Here is a 20,387-nt window from a genome sequence, read left to right on the forward strand (position 1 = left end):
AAGCTTACAAGAGGTCCAAGCGATGAAGATTTGATCTGAAAATTCTCAGGTATGAAGTGTAGAAACTCCAACTTAGAGAAATAATCAGATCAATTGTAAGTTTGCAAATGAAAATATGGGGGTATTGATAGATTTCGGGCCACCGTTAAGATCGTTTCTCGATAAACGAGTTTCAATCTGAGCCTTACATGTGTACCCACTATTTTGTAATACCATGGGTGCCTAAAACAAGCCCATAGATTAAAAGAAACCATGTGCAAACCAAGGGAACAACTGGATATAGCTGGAAACATGATTTTGCTGATCTGAGCTCTCGCGCCCCGCGTACGAGATAGCCACATCTTACTGTAACACCCTTATCATTATTTTACAATTTTCGTATAATTTACGAAAATAAACGGGTAATTAGAATTTCAATACATTGAAAATACGGGTTTCATTAAACTTTATTTACAGAATTAAAACTATACAAGATAACATGTTTGAGTTCGTCATTTAACAAAACAACGATACATAGTGCGGAAGCTTATTTCTTGATCGTGTTCGGTTCTTCGTTGTGCTTGATCATCCTCCGGTGCTAAAATCATACCTGAAACTCATAAAACATGAGTTGGATTAGTCATATGTAACTTAGAACATATTTAAACGAGTCCGGGAAGCGAAACTGATTAAAATAAAAATTTTTCGCTAAATCAGGGTTCTGTCGCGTGTCGCGGAGGAACCAGGTTGTTCCTTCGCGTGTCGCTTGGGAAACCAGTTTCCAGCAGGTTGCAGTTCAGATCAGCTATGCCAGTTTTTACGGAAACGGCCATAACTTCTTCGTTATTGATCCGTTTTACCCGATTCTTTTTCCTACGCGTCCGTAATTTAATCCTCCATCTTATGGAGTTAAAATCCTACATCCAAAATAAGAAATTTTGAGAGTTCTAAGCCTTTGACTCGTTACCTTTTTACCGAATTTTAACCCGTTTATGCATTTTATCAAACAAACGTATTTGTTTGATTCCTATGTTACGTACACTTCTATAAATTAATGTTACCTACCATATTAGGTTCTAATCATAGTTTTATTACACAATTTAAACCCGTTTTCGATTGTATGCTTATGTTGACCCGTTAAGGGTATTTAAGCACTTTCGAGCCTAAAATCGCTTTCGATTGCTTCTAGCATTCCATCACCACATTTCCATCACCACATTTCTTACCCAAATTTTACCTCTAGAATCAATATTTTACGGCAAAACTCAAATAGTGCCATTTGACTAAAAATAATACTTCTTTCAGCTTCTATACTTATTCTAAGTATTTACCCTATCATAAAACTCGTTTCCAAACAACTTTTAAAGGTTGTTTGTTCCAATTAGCCAACGAGGGCATTTTGGTCGATTTTATTCTCTTTACTACTAAGTACTCTCTTTCCCATTTATTCGAACAAAATAGCATTTTTAACTACATCATGAATATGCGTACCTGTCCCGGATCAACAAGTAGACCCGATTCATACCTTGTTTTCATTATCACACAATCAATAGTGATGAAATCATCCGATTTTGCTAATCGGTCCTGTTAGCATAAGACTTGACAACCATATTAGTCGATATTGTCAAATGGTGTTATCAACACCATTCGACCCGTTTGGACTACATGCCCAACGTCATCTATTTAATCAAAACATCATTTTTGATTTCCAATTTATACGTCCATTCATCCCGGATTTTATTAACATACCCTTTTTCTTTAAACTCTTTTCTTACAAAATTCAACCCATTTCGGCTTACGCTATGAGTATCCTTTTAACCTTTATTTACACTAGTCGACATTTGACCAATTTCCGTTTTTGTCCTTTTTCCCCCATTATTAGATTACACAACAAGGTAATCTTAACAAAAATCCATATTTCCAAAACAATCGTTATCCGTTTACAACGTATTGAATAAATGAGTATTCTACATAAGTGTGTAAATTACACTTACCTTGCATCCGAATTACGCTTTTTCTTTTCTCACTTGCTTCGATCAACCCGCTTTCTCCCCAAGCTTCACCTAGCTTGTTAAGTGCCTACTATCATCCATCATTCACAAGGTTATTAGATTAGTCATTCTAAATCACGACTTTCACACCTTATGAATCTTTGACTACTTTCTTATTGAAGTAAATCATAAATCATGAGTTTAATTCTAATGTCAAGACCCACTTCAAATCAAGTATGAATTCTTAACAATTTCCCTTTTTGTTCAAGTAGTTCTTTCATACAAGTTAGTATGGTGTTTACAAACACCAATACAACGTAAATTTCATTAAATCATCCTAAACCCCTTTTTCATAAGCTTTAACGCATAATTCTTTATAATAATCAAATCTGCGTTTTTACCCAACTTTTAGCATTTTAATCCTCACTTAGGCGTTTCATCAAACACCTAGCGGGTCAGATTTTTATATCATCAAAACTAAGTTTATGACTTGTAATTATCATCTAAATTAACTTCAGTTAAACAATTTTACACAAGTCTTAACATCCATATTTCTGAATTTTACTCTTAAATTCAGATTATGCTAGAACAAGATCATCAATTCTAGGGTTTATCAAGTTTTCTCCAAGTTCATTAATCACCTACCATGGTGGTTATAAATTCTATAAATATTCATGAAATCTTTTAACATGATTTCACCTAGGGCTCATCCCTAGACACCATATCTCTTCTAATTACATTCATGCATGACACAACCAAGCCAAATTTCGATTTTTCATAATTAACCTAGAACTTGAGATGAATCAAAACACTAGAATTTCACATACCTTGTGATCACTTCAGTGAGGTGATCACTAATTCGTGCTTGAAACTTGATTTAGGACTGATTAGGAGCTTCAATTTGATGGAAATCGATTGAATTAGGGTTGTGGGAAAACCCCTATGTCGCCCCTGTGCAGAGAACGACCAGACACACACTTCTTGTGTGTGTTTGGTGTAATTTCTTTTGTTTTAATATCCCAAGTTTCAAGTTTAATCATTCTAGTCCCTCAACTTGTGTTTTCTTTATGATTGAGGAGTTTTAACCCTATTTAAGTTATTTTTAGACTTGTAGTTAACTAGGTTATAATTTTCCTAGTTATTCATCTTGTTCAAAAACCCGTTTTAGTTTAAGTCCCGTTAAATGTCGGGCCTTTTTATATATTTTGCTTTCTCAAGGTATTTCCCATCCTTTTAATAAATATTAGACTTTTTTCTTTAAATCCTAATATTCACCGGGTTAATTTTACCACTAACGGTATTTTACCCGTCTTTACTATTAACGAGATTTGATTACCAAACCCGTTTTTTCAGGGTGTTACACTTACGCGGCCCGCGACCGCCATGTATATCAGAAACAGTTTCATTATTTACAGAAATGGTCGCTGCAAGTGTTTAAGCCCATTTTCGACACATTTAAGGCTCGTTAAGCTATTTTCAAGCTCTAAAATGATGCCTAAGCATAGGGGACATGAAACATCTTGAAAATGTGTTGGATGTCGGTTCGTTTGGTTGTACGGTCACGATATTCGGTTAATTACGACGAAATACGAACGGACGCGAAAGACGATCCAAATTACGCGACGAATGGAATTTTCTCATGCCAAGCACTAAAATAAAATATTTTAATGATTACATAAATTTTTGGATGTCTGGATGTATTCAGAACGTAAGATATGCGCGAAAATGCAAACTTATGCACTTTTTGACGCTTTTAGTCCCTGTTTGATCCAAAAGTTTATTTTAGCATACCGAACCCCTCAAAGCCTATTTCTAAGCTATGTAAAGGATATCTATGGTATGTTTAACTTATGATCATGTTCCAGATCGTCTGTTACAGTACGAATCGGGCTACTTTCGCAGTTTGTCGAAATTAGTCCCTGTAAGCGAATAAACTTGATTTTGCCACACCAAAGCCTTCAAAACTTATTTCTAAGTTATGTAAAGGTTATTTAAGGTATGTTAAGCATATATTGATGTTCCGGAGTGTTTTTTGCGTTAAACTGATTACGTTTACGCATCGGTTTGCGTATAACTCTCCAGAAAGCGATATTGAGTTTGAAATTGAACAAAAATCAAAACATGCAAAGTGTCAAACATAAATAAACAAACATTGGGATCAAATAACATTGTTTCATTGATAATTGAACTATTCAAAGTTTATACAATGATTACAAGCACAGATGTCACAGTCTCCCCTACTTGTGGAAATTTCGTCCCGAAATTTATTTGGAGGAAACTTGTGAGAAAAGATGTGGATATTTCGCTTTCATTTGATCTTCACGTTCCCATGTAAATTTTGGTCCACGTTTAGATTCCCAGCGAACTTTGACAAGTGGAATGTGCTTGCGTTTGAGCCATTTGACTTCACGGTCCATGATTTCCACAGGCTTTTCAACAAAATGCTTCGTGTCATCAACACGAATTTCGTCAAGTGGTATGTGGAGGTTCTCATCTGCTAAACACTTCTTGAGATTAGATACGTGAAAGGTTGGATGAACATTTCCAAGTTCAGGAGGTAACTCAAGTCTGTAGGCTACCTTTCCGATTCTTTCGACGATCTAGAATGGTCCAACATATCTAGGTGCAAGTTTTCCTGTCTTTCCAAATGTGATCACACCTTTCCAAGGTGAAACCTTGAGTAGAACGCGATCACCGAATTGAAATTCCAAGGGCTTGCGTCGTCGATCCCGAACTCTTTTGACGGCTTCTAGTTGTCTGAAGGTTATCGCGAACTTTCTTAACCTTATCTGTTGTCTCTAGAATGAGGTCAGGTCCAGTAAACTGAGCCTCACCGATCTCATTCCAGCAGACTGGTGACCGACATTTTCGACCATATAAAGCTTCTAAAGGAGCCATGTTGATGCTGGAGTGATAATTATTGTTGTAGGAGAATTCAATCAACGGAAGATACGAATCCCAACTACCACCAAAATCGATCACACAAGCTCTAAGCATATCCTCCAAAGTCTGGATTGTTCTTTCAGATTGACCATCTGATTGGGAATGATAAGCTGTGCTTAAATTAAGTTGGGTTCCCATAGCAGATTGCATGGTCCTCCAAAAACGAGATGAGAATCAAGCATCTCTGCCAGAAATAATGTTCAAAGGAACGCCATGACGGGATACAATCTCATCCGCATAGATTTTAGCCAGCTTGTCAGTAGATAGATCCTCACGGATCGGCAAGAAATACGTTGACTTAGTAAGACGATCAACAACTACCCAGATGGCGTCATGACCTCTCTTAGTACGCGGAAGTTTGGTAATAAGATCCATTGCAATGTTTTCCAATTTCCAAACTGGAATCGCTAGTTGCTCCAATAAACCAGAGGGATATTGATGTTCAGCCTTAACCTTAAGACAAGTAAGGCATTTTGATACGTATAAGGCAATGTCTTTCTACATACCAGGCCACCAATACTGGGTACGAAGATCCTTATACATTTTATCTGCACCAGGATGAATAGAATAACGAGACTTATGAGCTTCATTCATAAGCAAGGTGCGAAGATTGTCTTGACTTGAGACCCACAAACGGTCCATGAAATAATACAATCCATCGTCTTTCAGTTCAAGATCAGGCTTAATATGATATGGTAATTCCTTACCCATCAAGTCTTGCGTATCACAAGTATGTTGAGCCTGAGAAATGCGGGTTTGAATATCAGATCGAACTTTGACACAGTGAAGCTTGACACGTTCCTTACGACTTAATGCGTCAGCCACGACATTCACCTTACCAGGATGGTAGCGAATTTTGCAGTCATAGTCGTCCAGGAGTTCAACCCAACGTCGTTGCCTCATGTTGAGTTCTTTCTGATTGAAGATGTGCTGAAGACTTTTGTGGTCGATGAAAACCACACATTTTGTACCATACAAATAGTGTCTCCAGATCTTGAGAGTGAATATAACTGCACCTAACTCAAGATCATGAGTGGTGTAGTTCTTCTCGTGTATCTTCAACTGCCTCGATGCATATGCTGTGACTTTGTTCCTTTGCATGAGAACACAGGCAAGACCCAAGTTTGATGCATCACAATACACGACAAAATCATCATTACCCTCAGGAAAAGAAAGAATAGGCGCATCGTAGAGCTTCTATTTCAAGGTCTGAAAAGCTTCTTCCTGTTTAGATCCCCAATCAAAGGGTTTATTCTTCTAAGTTAGAGCAGTTAGAGGAACTGCAATCTTGGAGAAGTTTTCCATGAAGCGGCAGTAATAACCCGCAAGACCAAGAAATGAACGAACTTTGGTGGATCTAGTAGGCGTATTCTAATCCTTAATCGCACTGATCCTGGAGGGATCTACATGGATACCTTGTTCGTTGATGATGTGACCAAAAAATTGAACTTCCTTAAGCCAAAATTCAAACTTGGAGAACTTGGCGAAAAGTTGTTCTTTCTTCAGGAGTTCCAGAGTAAGACGAAGATGTTGCTCATGATCAGCTCGCGTCTTAGAATACATCAAGATGTCATCAATGAAAACGATGATGAACTTATCTAAATAAGGCTTACAAACCCTATTCATCAAGTCCATGAAAACAGCAGGAGCATTAGTCAAACCAAATGGCATAACTATGAACTCATAATGCCCATAACGGGTGCGGAAAGCAGTCTTGGGAATATCTTCTTCATGCACACGAAGTTGATGATACCCAGAACGTAGATCAATCTTTGAAAAACAAGTAGCACCATGTAACTGATCAAAGAGATCATCAATGTGAGGTAGGGGATATCGATTCTTGATGGTAAGCTTGTTAAGCTCACGATAATCGATACACATCCTGAAAGATCCATCCTTCTTCTTGACAAAAAGAACGGGAGCACCCCAAGGTGAAAAGCTAGGACGGATAAAACCTTTGTCAGAAAGCTCGCTGCTAAGATAACTCTTGCATCTTAGACGGTGCAAGAGATACGGAGATCTAGCGATAGGATTTGCACCAGGTACACGATCAATACGGAACTCAACTTGTCGTGCTGGGGGTAAACCAGGTAATTCTTCAGGAAACACTTTCAGGATAATACTGAAAAACAGGGATATCTTGAATAGACTTACCTTTGGCTTTATCTGCTACGACATGTGCCAAGAAGGCCACATAATTCTTTCGCAGATACTTCTGAGCTTGAGTACAAGACATGACTTTGAGGCTACTAGCAGGTTTCTCACCACGAACCTTTAGGATCTTACCTGTTGAGAGCGGAACACGAACAATCTTCTCAAAATAAAACTACCTCTGCGTGATGCTTGGCTAACCAATCCATTCCTACTATGATGTCGAAGCTTCCAAGTTGCATCGGTGTGAGGTCAATAGGAAAAAGATGGTTACTAAGGTTCAACTAGTAATTACGAAGAACAGAATCGAGAATAATTGGATCACCACTAGCAACTTCTACTGTCAAGGGCTTTCCTAGTTTTGTTCTAGTCATGCGAATCAAAAGCTCGAAAGATAATGGCACAAAACTCTTATCAGCACTCGAATAAAAAAGAACAGAAGCAGGCTGATTATTAACAAAGAACGTACCGTTCACCACCTCGTTGTCTGCTCGCATGTTAGGATCTGAGGCTCTCATGATTGTGTTTGTTTATAATAGATGAACAATGAATAAACATGATTCAATGACTTATGCAGCGGAAATGAACTCAAACTTTGTAAACACAATCAAAGATGAAAATAGTTTTTATAAATACATGCTTTTCATTGAGTCGAGTGAATACAGTAAAAATCAAAATATTAAAGAGCATGCTTATAAACTAAACTCCACCTCAGCCTGATACTCCATGGTTGATTGCACAAGATGAAAGGATTGGATCAGAGGAGAAGAACTCACTCAGTCCATCAAATGTAACAGCACAGAGTACTGTTACATTTATAGGCAAACCAAACCACTAAAGCATCTCAGCTGACATCACCATGAAAGTGATATCTAACAACCTAACAAACTCTATCTACTGATCTATAACTACTGACCATACAGACACTGATTACATTCTAAGCACTGATGCATAAACACTGATTCTTCATTCCACTGTTGTAGTCAACCACTGATGTTGAGCATTAGTGCTTTCTTCAAAGGGTGATCAGACCTTGAATGGGCAGTACTTTAACTCTTCAGCAGTGCTTGGATTCCATCAGTAGATTGAGCTTCATTCTTTAATCTTCATCAGTACTTTAGTAACAATTGTTCTATTGGGCAGTGCTTTGAAGTCTATCAGTTGCGAGATAACCACTGTCAAGGGGAAAGCTTAATGCAAGCAACTGCTTATGATGAATCCACTGTTGTGAGCCGGTTTTGGCTTTCATTATCTGTTCCTCTGGTAGGGTTCAATCCCAACAATCTACCCCTGGAACAGATAATGCCACCCTACATTATTCTGGATCTTTATTGCTCATCAGAAGTTCCCATACTTGTTCTTTAAATTGAAGCTCAAAATCCTGAGAACTTGTATCACCCTCATCCCTACACAGTGTAAGCTCAAGGAGATCTTGTAAATCTTCAACACCCAGGCCTAGTGCTTGATCCCTTGATATGTGCTTAACTTCTCCATTGGATCTGATCAGAGTCAATACATGGGGCTTTTGATCAGACATCCATTTTAGTATTTTTGAATCCAATGGGTTTCTTGGGAGAGATTTATTTCCTGATGAGATTGGGGATTTTGGCCTTGTGAAGATTTGTGAACTTTCAGCAGAAATTTGATTGAAAGCCATTTTTATGACATCATTTGCTGCAACTATATCTTCTACAGTCTCTTTTTCAATCAGCTCTTGTCTCTTCTTTTGATCAAGCTCAATGGTTGTCATATCTGCTGAAGTGTTTGGTGATGCGGGTTTGTTCAATACCTTTTTGACAAGGTTTTGAAGTTTTGCTAAGCTGTCTTCATTTAAAGCCATTTTCTTGATGGCTTCTATAAAGTATTCAGCTTCCTTTTCCTTTTCTTCTTCATTAGTCAGCAGTTTCCTCTTTTCTTGGTTTATCACAACGATAGAGGTATCAGCTGAAGAGAACAGTGGTTTAGGATCACTGATCCGTTTTGGCTCTTTGTGTTCAGGCTTCTTTGGAAAGTTAGGATCTGTCATTCTCCTTCTTTTCAGCCTTTCATAAGCCTCATTCGTATACTGCTTTGTCCATTTTGCTATGGCTTTGGCAGTTCTCACCTTTGCATCCACCAACTCCTGTTTCTTTCTCTTGTATTCTGAAGTAAGTTTATCAATGGCCTGTTTGTATTTATTCCAATTTGGAGCTGTCTTTTTCTTACTTGGATCATTTTGGATTCTCTTGATTCTGTTCACCTCATGCTTTAGTGCAATGAGTGGCCATTCACTGAAATGTTCTTCTTTGGCTGGATAAAACTTTTCTTTCATGATGAATTCAAGATACTCCTTTCTCATTATCTTTTGCAGGGCAGCATTAGGTGGCATATTTGACATGCCTTTTCTCAGGTCTTTTGCATAATCTTCCATTTGTTTGACCTTAGTAAGTAAAAACTCCATTATATCAGAAATGGCTTTATCACCTTGATCTTTGCATTCAATTCTAGCTCTTATATCTGCTTGCCTGACTTTGAGTTTTAGATACTCACTCATGTTTACTGGATTTCTGAAGCCAATGAGAGAAGGAAATCTTCTTTCCCAAGGATCATCTATCATATAGAATTGTTTCATTTCATCCTTTACAGCTTCCAATTCTAGTGGATATCTTTCAGCAACAGATTCAATTCTAGTGGAGGATATTGGAGTAGGTGCTGGTATATCATCATTATTCTTCTGAAATTTCCTTTTTCTTGTGTAAAGCTTTTTGGGTGAAGGAGGTTTTGGTTGTGATGTGACATTGGGTTGTATGGTGACTATAGAAATGGTGAGAGCAGTGGTGGATGATTAGCAAACAACTGTTGAAACAACTGGTGCTTCAACCTCTATTGTCATTACAAGTACTGATGTGTCAGTAGTTGTCTTCTGCTTTTGAGCAGGTGGTAATTTGATGAGTGGTGATGTAGTTGAAGTGATGGCTTTTGGTGGTGAGGTGATTTTAGATGGAGGTAGAGCAGTGGTTGTAATGTGTGTTGGAGTGATTGTTTTAACAACTGCTGAAACCACTGAAGTATCAGTAGTTGTTGAGACAACAGGAGTTCCATCAGCTGTTTGGGTAGAGGGTTTAGAAGCCTGCTTTTCTTTTTCTGGTTCAACATAAAGGCCATCATCTATTCCCTTTTTCCTCAATTCCTTAATTTTGTCCCCCTTTTTCGCTTTATCTGGGGGAAATTGATCAATGAAAAGAACATTTGAAGGAGCAGTGCCAGTGGTATTCAAAATGTGAGCCTTGATAGCCTTGATGTCTGCTTGGGTGTTTCTAAACCTTGACTCCATCATATTTTTCAGTTCCTACACATATATAGCATGTTGCTCTTCTGCCATTTGACTTTGTTTTTCAAGCAGGGGTTGAAATACATTCCATAGCTCATTTACAGCAGGTGCAGGTTCTGCAGGTGCTTAAGTTGGAACAGCAGTGGGTTGTGCATTTTGAGCTTGTAACAGCTGTTGCACCATATCCTTTATTTCAGCAACAGATGTTTCAAGGTGGTAAATTCTCCCCGTCAATTCCTGATATTGTAAATCATCACCCAATTTAATCGGATCATCTGATTCCCCACCAGCAGTGGTTGTACCAATGTGTGACTTAGGAACTGAGTCCCAAAAATTATTCATTGATGCCCCTTGTTCTTGGTACTAGGGTCTTCTTCCTTCAGCACTTGATAGCCTTTTGAAGGTACCAGTGGTCATAACAAACTCTCAGTAATAGGTGTTTGAGAGGAACTGGTTTGTATCTGTACTATATCAACTGCATGCAACAAGGGTATAATGGATTGTGGTAATAAGAGGGGTGAAGATAGGGGTGTTGAAAGAGATCTGTCCTTGGGATCAGGACTGAGGAAGATGTATCTGATTGGGTCCAGAGCTTCATATTGCGGGTCCCTGTGTTTACAACCTGATCCTTTTGTGAGGATGCATGAGGAGTTTGAGGCAAAGGTGGAGATCTTTCTTCCATCTACTGTGAGGAAGTAGCAGCAGTGGTTGTGAGTGACATTTGTGTTGACACTGGCAGTGGCTCTGGGATCTCATCTTCCAGAGTTGCCTTTGTTTTGGGTTTGGGGGGCTTTCTGGATGTTTTCTTTTTAGTCCTTTTAGTGATGGCAGGTGTGGGTTTCAAAGCAGTGGTTGTGCTACTATGATCACCTGGAGCAGTGGGCTCAGCAGCTGATACCTGAGGAGCAGTGGTAGCTGCTAAATTCTGCTTAGGCACCTCTGCTTTTGTTTTTGAAGGTGTTAACATTCTAGAGAATGTTTCAGATGTTAACCATTTATTTGAAAATAAACACCTTGTTTGAGCAAATTTTCATTTTCCTTTCCAATTTTTTGTTTGAAATAGTAGCTTATAAACCTTGGAAAAAGTAAAAATGATTTGCTATCAACTTTTTTTACCAAGTCATCAAAGATCTCCTGGGAATAGTTATAATTTTCATTATGTAAAATAGCATAACCCAGACACTGGATCTTTAATGGTATTTCGTTAAAAGCAGTTGTTTTATTTGAAACACACATCAAAAGTGTATGAAATAAAAACCTAGGTGTAGAAGGGAAGAAGCCTTTTTGTAAGGTATCTCTTTTTGGTTGTTCTGCATACCCCCTTCCTAGAAAATCAATTTTCAACTCGCTTTTAGAAAAAGAAGTTTTACCTTGCTGATCATCGAGTTTAAAGACTTCTTAGATGGATTGCGGAGCAATTTGAATTGTTTTACCCTATATGGAAGAGTTGATGGCTATGACATTCTCGCCTTGTTTGTCAAGGGTAGCATTTTTCCAAAACTCTCTCTGGGTTTGTTGATAGATTGCAGCATCTGCTGTTAGCAAAGTTTTGTACTTTGATGCAGACATGATGTCGATGATGGTATCGAAAGTGTTGGTGGTAGTGGGTTTTGTGAGTAGACCCAAGTAATTGTCAGGGGATTTGTATGGGATTTCAATGGGTTCAGTGGCCATTTGAGTGACCTCTTTGGAAGATGAGGATGATTTTGATTTTGATTTTGATTTTGTCATTTTGATGAAAAAGAACAAAGGATGATTTGAGATGGAAGGTTAGAAACTGCTTTGAGAAGAGAATTTTGGAATTCAATTCGACAATGTAAAAACCTATTTGGGGTTTTGGTCAGGGTTTTATTTAGGGAAAAAGTGAATACTGATGTGGCAGCGGTTATTATGATCTAATGGCTAGAAACTGACCACGTACCAACCTCTGATGAAAAGATGGATGATGAAGGACAGTTGTTTTAAGAAACCACTGATGAATAAGATCAGTGGTTACAACGGTAATAATGTGAAAACAGTGGAAATTATTACTATCAGTGGTTAGAACATCAGTGGATAAGACACTGATTTTGAGCAACAATGCTTATCAAGAATATGAGAGAACAAAGGTTGACTTTCAGTAGTGGACAGTGTTTAGGAAATAGATGTTTGAGTAGAACAGTTGTTAAGAAACAGAGGTATAGCTCTTGACAAAAGTTTTTAGCATCTGCAGCTCAAATGAAGAGAACGATTTTGACTTGTGTTACCACAATATCATGTCCAACACCTATTGATAGTGATTTATGAAGTGTCTGCAAGAATGCTATTCTTAACAAAATACATTTTAGATGCACATTGTCAAGTTTAATATATCAGCAGTTTTACATGGATTGATATTCAAGGTTTTGCCACAAGTCAATTTCCAGTTTTGAAGCCTTTGTAGTTTCCTGACAGTGGTTTAGTACCCCAGATGATGAAAACTCTTTTATAATGGCTACTCATTTTGAGTCAACATTTTTAATTATGACATGAGTATCCACGTATTTTTAAGCTCTATTTGCAATCAATCTTTGATCTGTGTTAAGAACAAACTTGAGCTTGACATGACCTTGACACTTTTACCATTTCCTTTTGATCTATTTTCAAGGATAGTATTACCACACAAAAATAAGGGTTTTACATCCTGTCAGGAGATTGAAACTTTTACTACCAAAAACAAGTAAAAGTACAAAATATATTATTATAAAAAAATGAATAATATATCCTGTTTTATTTAGAAAAACCTTTTCAAGAAAAATAATTAAAGGTTATTCTGAAAACAACATAAAAAAGGATCTGGTATATTTTCAATTAAGACACATGGTCACATCATTCTTCAAGTTTTAAGAAAGTAGTCAATGATGATAACTATTTGAAATCACTTCCTTGTTAATTGATTGCAAAAATGAGGAGACATGTACACATAAGTTTTGAAAGTCCTGTCATAGACTTTGTTACCATGTGATGACACTGAAAAACTTGCCTAGTCCTCTTTTGAGTTGAATCACTGGTGACACTATTGTTACCTGAACTTCCCTGAATCAATAAATGCACACATCTGCTTGATAACCATTGTTTACCCAATTTTGAACTCTTAAGTGTTTTTCATTTATACTCTTTTCTTTTAACTTCAAAAGATTTGAGATAAACACACTTATGAGTTTTGTGATCTTTCTTTTTCCCTTTTTACCCTTCCCATTCATAAGTACTAAAATACTCACTGGGAGGTTTTATTGAAGACATACCTAGACCCAAATCATTTTACAGCAATGTTTGGAGAGACTTTAGACAGTTTTGCATATGCATATGTCACATCTCACATTACATATGATTTAGTCTATTTTACATCTGATTTTCTTAATGTGTTCTTAACAAAGTTGATTTTGACCCTTTTCAACAGGATTCTCAACCTGTTTTTCAACACATAAGATCTAATAACTAAAGTTTTGATTTCCCTCCTTTTATGTTAACAAAAACACTAATGTTTTTACGAAACTAGGTTTTTGTTGACCAGAGGTTTATACCTTAGTATCAGACATGATGAAAACATCACAAACTTCATATCAACACTTGAAATCAAATTTGTAAAGAAAACGATTATACCATAGTCATCAGTCATTTTTCAGATCTGAAAGCTTTAGGTGTTTTATGTATGATATCACTTGTTATAAGAAGTTTGTGTGTCTTATGACATCTTGGTTGTTTTAAAGAGTTTTTGAGTAGCAATTTTGAACGTCCTTACTCGTTCCTCTGTTTTTCAACAAAATACAATCAACCTTAGTATCAATGAATTTTGAGCTGAACTGTTTTGTCAAATTGATTGTTAGATCGAATTTGACTGTCCGAGCTCTGATACCAATTGTTAGGATCTGAGGCTTTCATGATTGTGTTTGTTTGTAATAGATGAACAATGAATAAACATGATTCAATGATTTATGCAACGGAAATGAACTCAAACTTTGTAAAAATAATCAAAGAAGAAAATAGTTTCTACAAATACATGCTTTTCATTGAGTCGAATGATTACAATACAAATCAAAAGATTAAAGAGCATGCTTACAAACTAAACTCCCCCTCAGCCTGATACTCCATGGTTGATTGCACAAGATGAAAGGATTAGATCAGAGGAGAAGAACTCACTCAGTCCATCGAATTTAACAGTACAGAGTACTGTTACATTTATAGGCAAACCAAACCACTGAAGCATCTCAACTGACATCACCATGAAAGTGACATCTAACAACCTAACAAACTCTATCTACTGATCTATAACTACTGAGCATACAGACACTGATTACATTCTAAGCACTGATGCATAAACACTGATTCTTCATTCCACTGTTATAGTCAACCACTGATGTTGAGCATCAGTGCTTTCTTCAATGGGTGATCAGACCTTGAATGGGCAATACTTTAACTCTTCAGCTGTGCTTGGATTCCATCAGTAGATTGAGCTTCAGTCTTTAATCTTCATCAGTACTTTAGTAACAATTGTTCTATTGGGCAGTGCTTTGAAGTCTGTCAGTTGCCAGATAACCACTGTTAAGGGGAAAGCTTAATGCAAGGAACTGCTTATGATGAATCCACTGTTGTGAGCCGGTTTTGGCTTTCATTATCTGTTCCTCTGGTAGGGTTCAATCCCAACATCGCGCCTCGTTAGCATTCATGTTGAAGACTCGACCATGAGCCTGGGCCTGATTTGCGTTGGCCAGTCTTGGACACTTGTTTCGATAATGAGTCAGGTCCCCACAATTGTAGCATGAACCAGGAGGATAGTGAGGTCTTGCAGCTTGAGCCTGTTGTTAAGACGGCGGTTGAGCAGCCTGCTGAGCTGGGTTATGTGCGGCCTGATTGGGAGCAAAACGACAAACATCAGCAAGATGACCCGATTTTCCACAGTTAGCACAGAAACGACACTGAACTTGCGGTTGATGGTGACTATTGCATCTGTTGCACAACGGTGCATTCCCCGCATACCGTTTCTTTGCTGGTGGTGGTGCAGGTTGATTGGGAGCTGCCTGGTTGACTTGAGTAGTAAAAGCGAAATTCTGAGAAGCCTTGCTCTTCTTAGACCTCCTTGAAGACCCAGCTTTCTTACCCTTCTTACCCTCACTCTTGTCAGACGACTGTTTCTTATCCTTGTCACCTTTTCTATGAAGCTTACCCTTTCTGATCTGCGACTCAGTCAAAGTCGCAGCTAACTCGATTACCTGACGAACTATGGTAGGGTTACTACCAGTGACGATGTCTTGCATGGAGTCAGGTAAACCATCAACATACCTTTCGATAGCTTTCTTGAGTGGGGTAACCATTGTAGGGCATAACAAACTCAACTCTTCATACCCATCAGTATAAGACTGGTGTTCACCACTATCCTGCTTTAGGTCATCAAACTCCCTTTCTAAAGCCCTTAGTTCATGACGAGGACAGAATTCCCTCATCATAAGAGCCCTAAGCTCTGCCCAGGTATGTGCTAAAGCAACCTTAGCACCACGGTCTCTCATTACCCCGTTCCACCAAGTAAGAGCCCTCTTTTGAAATACGCTGGAGGCAAACTCGACTTTGCGATTATCAGGACACCGAACATGATGAAAGGTACTCTCAATGCTCTCGAACCACTGTAGGAGCCCTGTTGCTCCTTCAGAACCACTAAACTTGAGTGGTTTAGCCGAATTCAAACTCTTGAAGTTGCATGGAGCATTTTGGTTATTGTTGGCTTGGTTAACTTGAGCAACAATGTCTGGGAGTACAGTAGCCATTTGCTGCGAAATGATTGCTGCCAGTTCGGCATTAGGTATCGGATTTTCGCGTCGAGGACGCATTCTAAAAGAGGAAACATGAGAGAAAATGAGTGAGATGATAAGATGAAAAGCGAGATGATACAAAAATCGACAAAAGCAAAGATGGTGGTCATTCGTTCGTACCACAAAGCAAATAAACGACACACACTGACTAATCAAAATAAATGGGTCAAAAATAATGTATTGCGAAGTCATGCTTTAGCCTATAAGTGGACACTCACCCCAAGAGTTCCCAGGTAAGAGTGACTGGTCCGAATATGTGGATTTGTACGAACACTCTAGCCTGGACAGAAAACTCAAGGTACAGGAACCCACCCTTCCAGATTGCACGTGTTCACATTATTTAGACCCAAAACTTTTACGAGATTTTGAAAACTTGGAAGGCACAAGGCCAAAAGAATCATTCAAGAATGGATGATTGAATTTTCAAAATTATTTTGAAAAATTGGAGGGTTCAAAACCTTATAACAAATCATTTAAAAACAGATGATTGATTTTCAAAAATCGTTTCGGAAAATTTTGTTCTTGTTTTGGTAATCACCTAAGGATAGGTGAAGTGCATGTTTTAAGATCTGAACACAAGATAACATGTGTTGGGGTCCTAGAAAAGTTATAGTCTAGGTCAAAGCATTACTAATAACCTAATTCCCTATAACCATTGGCTCTGATACCAACTCTTCTGTCACACCCCGACCGCGTAAAACAACAAACCGCGGCGGAAACGTAAGGGAGTCGAGCAACACAATTATTGTTTCACAACCATGGTATTTAAAGTTATGTTTTATTTTTTTAACAAAGAGGGGATACATTGTCTTAAACAAAGAAACAAAGAGTACATATCAAAATTAAACTATTCTAGCTTCATTTTATGTCACTAAGGCACATGTCCGCCTAAGTGTATCTTTTTCATTCCTATGCATCAGCTCCTGAAAACACATGTGAAAATAGGTACGTCAGCATAAAAATGCCTGTGAGATACATAGGTTTTATTAAAATAGGATTCATGACTTGTAATTGAAAGAATTGTTTTATAAAAGTTAGTCATGAATCTTAGGAAAATGTTTTCTTTTATAAATCATATAAAAACTGATAAGAAAATATGATAATATATAAAAGAAAGATGTATAGTTAAATAAGTAACCAAGTAAAAATGTGTTTGTATAAAATAAGTTGTTCGTAAAACAATGTTTATGGGAAAATGTGTTATCTGTGTAAAATGTAATATGTCTAACTGAAATGGTTTAAATAACGCAGCGATATGTAATATCATAAAAGCACTTATATAGGAAGTACCAGCGGCGTATCCACCATGCTTTTATCATATTACACACGCCTCGTTATTTAAATCACTTTCCCAAACAAACCACCAAAATGTCTTGTTTAAAACAATGTCAAAATGTTTATGTGTAAACGATGTCTATTGTCAAATGTAAATCATGTAATATGTAACAAAATGTTATGTATGGCAAGTGAAATATGCCAACTAAAACTATAGGTAAAATGCACAAAACAAGGTATTGAAATAAATCATAGTTTAAATCAAAGGTATGTTTTGTAAAATAAATGCATGCTTTACTGATACAAACATCTATGCGGTATTGTTAAAACGCATACATTCAAGCCTTGCGACTGTGGCGACAAACCCTTAAACAAATTAAAGGTTTATCTGAATTATGGATATCGGATTCAGTCATTCCTTCCACCCAAACAAACCTACGATTTCAGGAATGGGAGTTGTCAATTCCTATGGTACCATTACTTACTACCAAGCGGCATGGCCAATGTTAATGAACGTATTTTTGTCCCATTTAAACGAACTAAATGTCATACCAAATGTAAGCATGTTATGTGAAAACCATGAACTATGTATGCAATAAATGAACATACAAAGCATGAATATGATGTAAAACAATGTGTACATGTGCTGAAAATGAACATATGAAATAAACGGGTTTAATAAATCAATGTACTAGCATGTTAATAAAATATACATAGCAAAAACAAGGACAAAATCATGTACTATATGTGTACTATATGAACATAGCAAGCATATGATATAAAAATATGAAAAGCACGAAAGTAACAAGTAGGCACATGTGTTTCACCACAAAATGTTTGAAAAACAGTAAAAGAGAGGACTGTGTACTCACTTGAGATTGCTCAATAGTCTTTGGATAACAACCAAGCAATGCTGGAAAGATCACGGAATCAATCGGCACCTAATATAGGAAACTACGTTAATAAACCGGACCTAAATCGGATGATTGGATAAAATGAGGTTTCGTAAACCAAATGAGTATAGGAACTCATGTTATATGGTTTAACAAAGCCTACATTCTAAACGGAACCTATCCTAAGTGCTTACGACCCATTATGACTCGTTTAGGTAGCTTACGCTACTTTAACGCGTCGTTCGTGTAAAACGCATTCGGACCGCCTAACTAGTCCTATGACAAGTATTATATGCCTTAACATGTCTAATAATGTTGCCTAATCAGTTTAGATGTCAAAATTTATGTTACATATGCTTGGAATGAAATTTGGCGTAAAAAGGGCATTTTGGTCATTTTCCTAAGGCATATAAACTACCTATCATACAACTAACTAGACTAAGTGACCATAAGGTATAACCTCGAAAGGTTATTCCCTATACAAATATGGTCACAAAATGTGTTTGGTCGGATCCTAATGATCGACCAAACGGGTCGGGTTCAAAAGTCTAAGCGGTTGTTTAGACAGCTTATCTTACGACCCTATATAAGCACTAAACCTAAAGTGACGAGTTAAACATGTTAAAACATGTTTAACGAAGTTTAAAAACAAGTTTGATATCAAAACAAAGGGTTTTGATACCCAAGAATAGTTTGGTTGCAAAATACGCAAAAACGCGTATTTTGACTGAAATTATGACTCGTCACTATGCCTAAATGACGTGGTAATCAGTAGGTATAGTCACAAAGGACTATGACTATCGTGATTACGCTCACGTTGAGAAGTTCAAATGAAATTCGTGTTGACCATTGACTGGTCAAAGCAGAAAGTCAAACAATGTTTGACTTTCATGCTTAAAAACGCATAAAAGTACGAAAGAAGCTTACAAGAGGTCCAAGCGATGAAGATTTTATCTAAAAATTCTCAGGTATGAAGTGTAGAAACTCCAACATAGAGAAATAATCAGATCAAGTGTGAGTTTGCAAATGAAAATATGGGGGTATTTATAGATTTCGGGCCACCGTTAAGATCGTTCCCCGATAAACGAGCTTCAATCTGAGCCTTACATGTGTACCCACTGTTTTGTAATACCATGGGTGCCTAAAACAAGCCCATAGATTCAAAGAAACGATGTGCAAACCAAGGGAACAGCTGGATAAGCTGGAAACATGATTTTGCTGATCTGATGGCTCTCGCGCCCCGCATACAAGATAGCCACATCTTACGCGGCCCGCGACCGCCATGTATATCAGAAACAGTTTCATTATTACAGAAATGGTCCCTACAAGTGTTTAAGCCCATTTTTAACACATTTAAGGCTCGTTAATCCATTTTCAAGGGTCTACAATGATGCCTAAGCATAGGGGACATGAAACATGCTTGAAAATGTGTCGGATGTCGGTTCGTTTGGTCGTACGGTCACGATATTCGGTTAATTACGACGAAACACGAACGGACGCAAAAAATGATCCAAATTACGCGACGAATAGAATTTTATCATGCCAATCACTAAAATAAAATATTTTAATGATTACATAAATTTTTGGATGTTCGGATGTATTCAGAACGTAAGATATGCGCGAAAATGCAAACTTATGCACTTTTTGACGCTTTTAGTCCCTGTTTGATCCAGAAGTTTATTTTAGCATACCGAACCCCTCAAAGCCTATTTCTAAGCTATTTAAAGGATATCTATGGTATGTTTAACTTATGATCATGTTCCGGATCGTCTGTTACAGTACGAATCGGCATACTTTCGCAGTTTGTCGAAATTAGTCCCTGTAACCGAATAAACTTGATTTTGCCACACCAAAGCCTTCAAAACTTATTTCTAAGTTATGTAAAGGTTATTTAAGGTATGTTAAGCATATATTGATGTTTTGGAGTGTTTGTCGTGTTAAACTGATTACGTTTACACATCGGTTTGCGTATAACTCTCCAGAAAGCAATATAGAGTTTGAAATTTAACAAAAATCAAAACAT

At 37.4% G+C, this 20,387-nt stretch overlaps 1 long non-coding RNA gene across 1 annotated transcript; it reads right to left on the reverse strand.

Moving 5' to 3' along the window:
• Nucleotides 1-434: 434 nt before the first annotated feature.
• Nucleotides 435-1,531, reverse strand: LOC110902621. The gene is made up of 2 exons (XR_002571277.1): nt 1,471-1,531; nt 435-589 (listed from the first exon to the last, which is right to left on the reverse strand). It is a non-coding gene; the product is annotated as an uncharacterized LOC110902621 (long non-coding RNA).
• Between the last annotated feature and the right edge of the window lie 18,856 nt (nt 1,532-20,387).

The sequence above is a fragment of the Helianthus annuus genome, chromosome 4 (genome assembly GCF_002127325.2).
Source record: "Helianthus annuus cultivar XRQ/B chromosome 4, HanXRQr2.0-SUNRISE, whole genome shotgun sequence".
NCBI lineage: Eukaryota > Viridiplantae > Streptophyta > Magnoliopsida > Asterales > Asteraceae > Helianthus > Helianthus annuus.